Source organism: Toxorhynchites rutilus, chromosome 2 (assembly GCF_029784135.1).
Source record: "Toxorhynchites rutilus septentrionalis strain SRP chromosome 2, ASM2978413v1, whole genome shotgun sequence".
NCBI lineage: Eukaryota > Metazoa > Arthropoda > Insecta > Diptera > Culicidae > Toxorhynchites > Toxorhynchites rutilus.
In genome coordinates this window covers 16310887-16316758 of record NC_073745.1, presented here as the reverse complement: position 1 = coordinate 16316758, position 5872 = coordinate 16310887, and positions in this window count along the sequence as shown.

Genomic DNA, 5872 nt, shown 5'->3' with positions numbered 1-5872 from the left:
ATTTCAAAGATATGTAAAAACTTGACTGAAATGGTGTATATATTGAAGGATAGAATATCTATCTTCGTTGGTAAGGCTAGCTTTATTTATGTACTTTATTGATTGGTACAGACACGAGACACTCAGAAACCCAAAATGCCGGTGTTTCCTAATTGCGGAACCAAATGGGAAACTATCACTCCTTCACACAATAGTTTATATACTAAGTTGGTGCAGATATTCCAAGAAGGGCAGTGATAAGCAGGATTGAAATTCGGGGACTTACAGTGATAAATAACATAATTCAAACTTAAAATTGCTAGATGGAAAGCTAGTGCCAGCCGAGGCAATAATCCAGGACATTGTGTTAAACGGCGAAAATTGTATCTACGACAGTATTAAGTTTTCGCAACTCATTCTCCAGATTTTGGACCTCGTTCCGCTGAACTCATTTCCTCGAGATGAATGACCCTTGTTTCGTCGATAGATCACGATGATAGTGGCATGTGGTGGCCACACAAACTTATGCTTATGCTCCAGAAAATCAAGCCCTGCGTGAATGTAAATGAAAACGCTGGCGAGCAGAAAATGATTAATGATGAGATATTTTTCTAGGCAAGAATGAGAAGTCACATTTAAAAAAAAAGTGCTGCTTTTCGCCCGAATTATTTAGAACTGTGTGTGTAGTTTCCAGGGCAGCAAAAAGAGATATGTAATACAGTAGCGAACTCATGCTACGGCATCGGTGCTGGCGCGGTCATCTCAACAACCGATGATATTGCGAAGTGGATTAAATTCCGATGTCTGTCCTGATAACAGCGTTTACTTTCCAACATCAGAGTGGTGCAAATAGACCAACAGATGATAAGCAGGGAACACAAATTAAGTTAATGTTGTAAAACAAGAAAAAATTACAAACATGAACTTTTCATATTTCCGATGCGAGAAATGTTCGCTGCATGACACGAAACTGGATTAACTTTTCTCTTCATGCTCTATATTCATCTTTTCAAACTCGCATCCATAAACCGATTCGAAGCGCGCCTTCGAGGCAATGATATTTATTTGTGTGTATCGGATGTCGATGTAATTTAATTGATGTCCTGCGGATTGAATCCAGGTCAACGGTGGAATATTCACAAGTCAGTATCAACATATTCTGTTGGTTCGCGGAAAAAAACTGTTACAACAACAATCGTATTGATAACTGAAATTCACAATCCTTGTGGGATGGCGTTCGCAATGTTAGAATTTACATAACCTAGATCGTATTCGAATAGAAAATGTATCATCAAGGTGTGAGTATTGTGATACTGCGTAATCCAAAATCAACATATCACTTTTTGTTTGAAATAATTCTTACGTTGTTTGCTAGACATTGGTGTGGGAGTAATACGAGACTCTTCAAAGCACATCAAATCAAACTAGTTTTGCTGGAAACGAGCCTTATTACCCAAAAGCAAAATATATGGTGTCGGTATAGAAGATCTTGCTTTATACGAGCTTATTCGCTTTGTTACTCCAAATAAGCTTTTTGAAGATAAAGTTTATTGGAATGGAAATTACCGTTTCGAATCATATTTCGGACAGCTTAATATTTCGAATACTGTAATAACTTGAAATCTCGCGTAACTTTTGAAAAGGTCCTAAGTAACAAAAGTAAACAAATCGAGTTTTACTATACAAATGATTGCTTTTATACCCATTAACATCATGCAAAAACACGCATTGTGATTAATATCCATTGAACGATGAAAATTTTGAACTAATAAAACGTCCAATGTAACATTTCGTGTTACGGAGGTTTCACTGTTATATAAGACGTTTGGTTTCGTTAACCGTCTGAAGTGACAAAACAAACGCAACATCCCAATTATGTACTTTGGACGTTTCAAAGATGTCTTCCAGCAGACATCATAAGTGTGTAAATAAACAAAAACAATGTGAATGTGTACATTGGTCACGTCTAAGTTGATTTGTGCTATTATTTTTTGGAATTAAATTTGATTATTTATACCGTTTCCGCGGTGTCTGAGGATGCAGTCGATTTGATTCATAGTAAGTTATAAGAGAAGTGTGTAATGTTGATGTTTTTGACTTAATGTTAAACATAATTTGTTCTCGTCCAACAAACTGTATATAAAGCTAATCAAACATTACTATTCCTATATATATATTATTCTATCCGCAGCCGAATAATTGAGCCTAAAGGGAGCTGCTTTCTTAGTTTCCGCTATAGCTCCTCATAGTTTTGTTCCAGGATGCTTTGAGGGAGTTTTCGTTAATGACAGTTCAGCAGCTACAGCAGCTCCACAGACGACTGGGATGATGCAAACATTATGGATCCACAGGCAGAAAGGCAGTTTAACCACAGTAAAGAAGATAAACCAGAGAGAATACTAATATTGTCAGTTGTGCCATACTCTTTTATTAGGTTGCAACCGTCGTTCTGAAAGATTCATCGAATTGTATGAAGACGATTATATGAATGATGTCAACGACCCAGACTGGATACCTGATGGCAATACAACAAATTAAATAATTTAGCAATCTATGAATATTTTGAAGAATTCAAAATAAATGCTGACACGGATGCGGAAAATGCAGAAACAGAGCAGGATTACGAAGATGATGACGAAGAATCTTAGCATTACAACGATTACGAATATTGGGTGATAGACCCAAGAACAGATGGAGAATCTCAGCCGAAAACAATGAAATCACAGCAGGAATACGAAGATGTAGACGACGGATTTAAGCACGATAATGAAGACGAAGATGAAGAAACATAGTTAGAAGAAGAAGATGGAGAACCTCAGTAATAAAAACGAAATTGAAAATGCGGATATTGCAAAGGTGAAAGGACGTTAACCCAAAACAAGAAAAGGAATTGTTGTCCCAACAAGGCGTGTGAAAAGACCTTGTCTTTGGAAAATGCGATGCTACGTAAAGTTTCCTGAACCTGTCCGAAAGCAGTTCCTAGATAACCTTCTAAAACTGATTTTGTCTGGTTAGCATCAACACTATAGATCATTATCAGCACAGTACGACCAAGGGTAAGTAAATATTCATATTTCATGCTCTTGGCGACATTCTAAAACTAAACGTAATTTTTGAGTGATTTCAGATTATTTTAGTATCAATAAATTTTATGGTGAAAATTAATATTCATTAGATTTCAGACGCTAAGGGGTTAAAGGATGATAGTGACTAAATGACTGGTCTTTCGTTAATAACTCATCTGATGGCTTTTCTTTCTCTCGATCGAGGAAGAGAGCAGAATGTTGCGGAAAAAGAAGGATTTTATTCGACTCACAGAATGAGGAAGATTGAGTTTTATAATCATGAACCATTTTAGTGAACTGATGATCAAATAAGTATAACATAGTATGCCTAATATATTATTATTTATTATTATTTGTCTATGAATAGTTGTTTTGAAGTTTTTGTTAAACGCAATTTTGATAACGTGCGATAGGGTAAGTAGGATATGGTTTTCAATGGATTTGGATATGGGAAATTTGGTTCTATGTTTTTTTTGGTTGACATCTATAAAACATTTGTGAGACACTAGAATACATTTTCGCTGTCACTGCGCGTTGAAGGCAATATTCCACTTCCTCATCCCTGCCTCACTTAGGCCACCGTACAGCTACTATAACTAGTTTTCATGACCTCATTCCTACGTTTTCCCCACTTCAAAACGATTGAAGATCGAAGCTGCCATTAAAGTAAGTGGTCAAACTCTTATTCACGATGAGGATACTTGCGAGCGTTTCACTATTGCTGGAAGTTAACTGTCCGCCAGTTCATCTCTCCAAAATTTAGCAAACATTGTCACTGGTGATGCTAAATAGAGGAATTTTTGTCCATAACCAGCACTTTTAGAAACATGCTTCTGCGCCGTGTAATTCTCCAATTCCGGTAGCAGAAACGATGTTCAATTTAATCCTTCTTCACTATCAGTACCACTGTTTATCTACAAAGACTTTTAAGACTTTTAAGCATTATCGTTGTACAACACTCAAGGCGCTTACCAGTAAGTCAGAAATTTTACTCGAAAACTAATTAAATAATACAGTAAACATTAAAAGTAAAATTATTTACACACTGTGGCAAGTGATGAGAATCCAAACAACAAAAGGACCAATGTACAGATATGTTTTGTTTTAATATTTTTTGACACATTGCACTATAGTTTTGGCTGTCAAGGTCAAGCGTCTGACTAGAACAGTGAAACACTCATTGTTGGTTACTGAACAATCCGAGAATATTTTACATTCGGTAAACCCCCACTTTTATGATTTGCTGCATGGGTGACCTTCGTTGGCTTTGGAAAGCTGAAATTTACCAACACAAAAAAACCATGATACAAAACAAAGAGAGAAAGAGATAGGAGAAAGGAAGACAAACAAGAAATCATAAGAAACAAAAAAGAAGATGAAAAATAGAAGGTTTATAAAAAAGAGAGTTGGAAGAAACGGCCATTGGAACGGTCAAATTATTTATGTCATATTAAAATTACCTGTAAATAATATAAATGTGAATGAATTGTAAATATATGAGTTGTGAATTATAAATAAACAGACTGTAGTGCATATTCAAGTTGGTGCTGTGTTTATTTGGTGGTTACTCCCCCCCCAAATTATAAACCCAGGAAGGAAAACCGCGACAGTCCCAGGTCGACGAAACGCAGGATAGGGTCCTGCGTATTGGCATCGAACCAGCTACCCAACACTCATAATAAGAAACCTAATGTATGACGTTATGTTTGGTAGGATAATGACTTCTGAATGCAAACAGAATTATGCTGGAATGTTCCGTTCCAAACGTGTAATAATAAAAAAGTAAAATGACCAATGTACAGCTTGGTTAATGTCCAATGTGGTATTTTACGCGTTTTAACCTTTTTTTCAATATATATTGGCTGTATGGTAAAAAATATTTGTGTTTGAAACAAATTCAAAAAACATTATGAAAACTTTGCCTTCGTTTTTCTCGAAATGAGTGGTTTGTTACTTAGGACCTTTTCAAATGTTATGCGAGAAATGCTTAATGCCCTGATGATATAATTATAAAATTAATATCATAATTGATTCTTTAGAGCAGGGGGTTTAAGATTTTTTTTTATGGCAGAGCACTTATTTGACGGAGCACCTGTATGTTTTAATCACTAAAACAAATCCTATTTGCATTGACATTACCCAGCTGGGAACAACTCTATTTCGGTTGCGAGTCACAGTTACACGACATCTAACCCGGAGTAAATAATATAAATCACTATATGCCCAATTCAATTGAAGAATGATTTTCTTCATGTTGGGTTTTCAAGTGGGAGCTTTAGAGTAACCCTTTAGTTATATCATAAAGCATTTCAAGTTATTAATACAGAGTGTCCGAAATATGATTCGGAACGGTATAATAAAAAAAATATTTCCATATTTTGGCGCATCATATAAACATCGCATCACTTGCGATTTAGAAAATAATATAAGCAGAATAATATTTAATTAACAGTTTATACCAAATACAAGAGTGATGTGTTTAGTTCCTTGATTAGTTCAGTGTCTATAGTTTTAATTTTATGTTTAACTTGCAACATCTTCAAGCGTTATAATGTTCGTTCGACTACGGGTCGGCTTCGCCCATATTATTTTTATTGATTAGTGATTTGCCTTCTGAAAAATGGAACAACTTAACATAACTTGGAGAAGTTCATGCAAATTATTACAAGGAAGAGATGAAGAAACTTTTTTTAAACAAATAATATTTATAATAATACTAGCTGCCGGGTCAGCTAGTATTATAGCTTCGTCCCGCCTAAAATTTGTTTTTTGTTATCAATACCTTCGAACATTCACGTTTTCTTACTATGAGCAAGTTCATGGGTCCA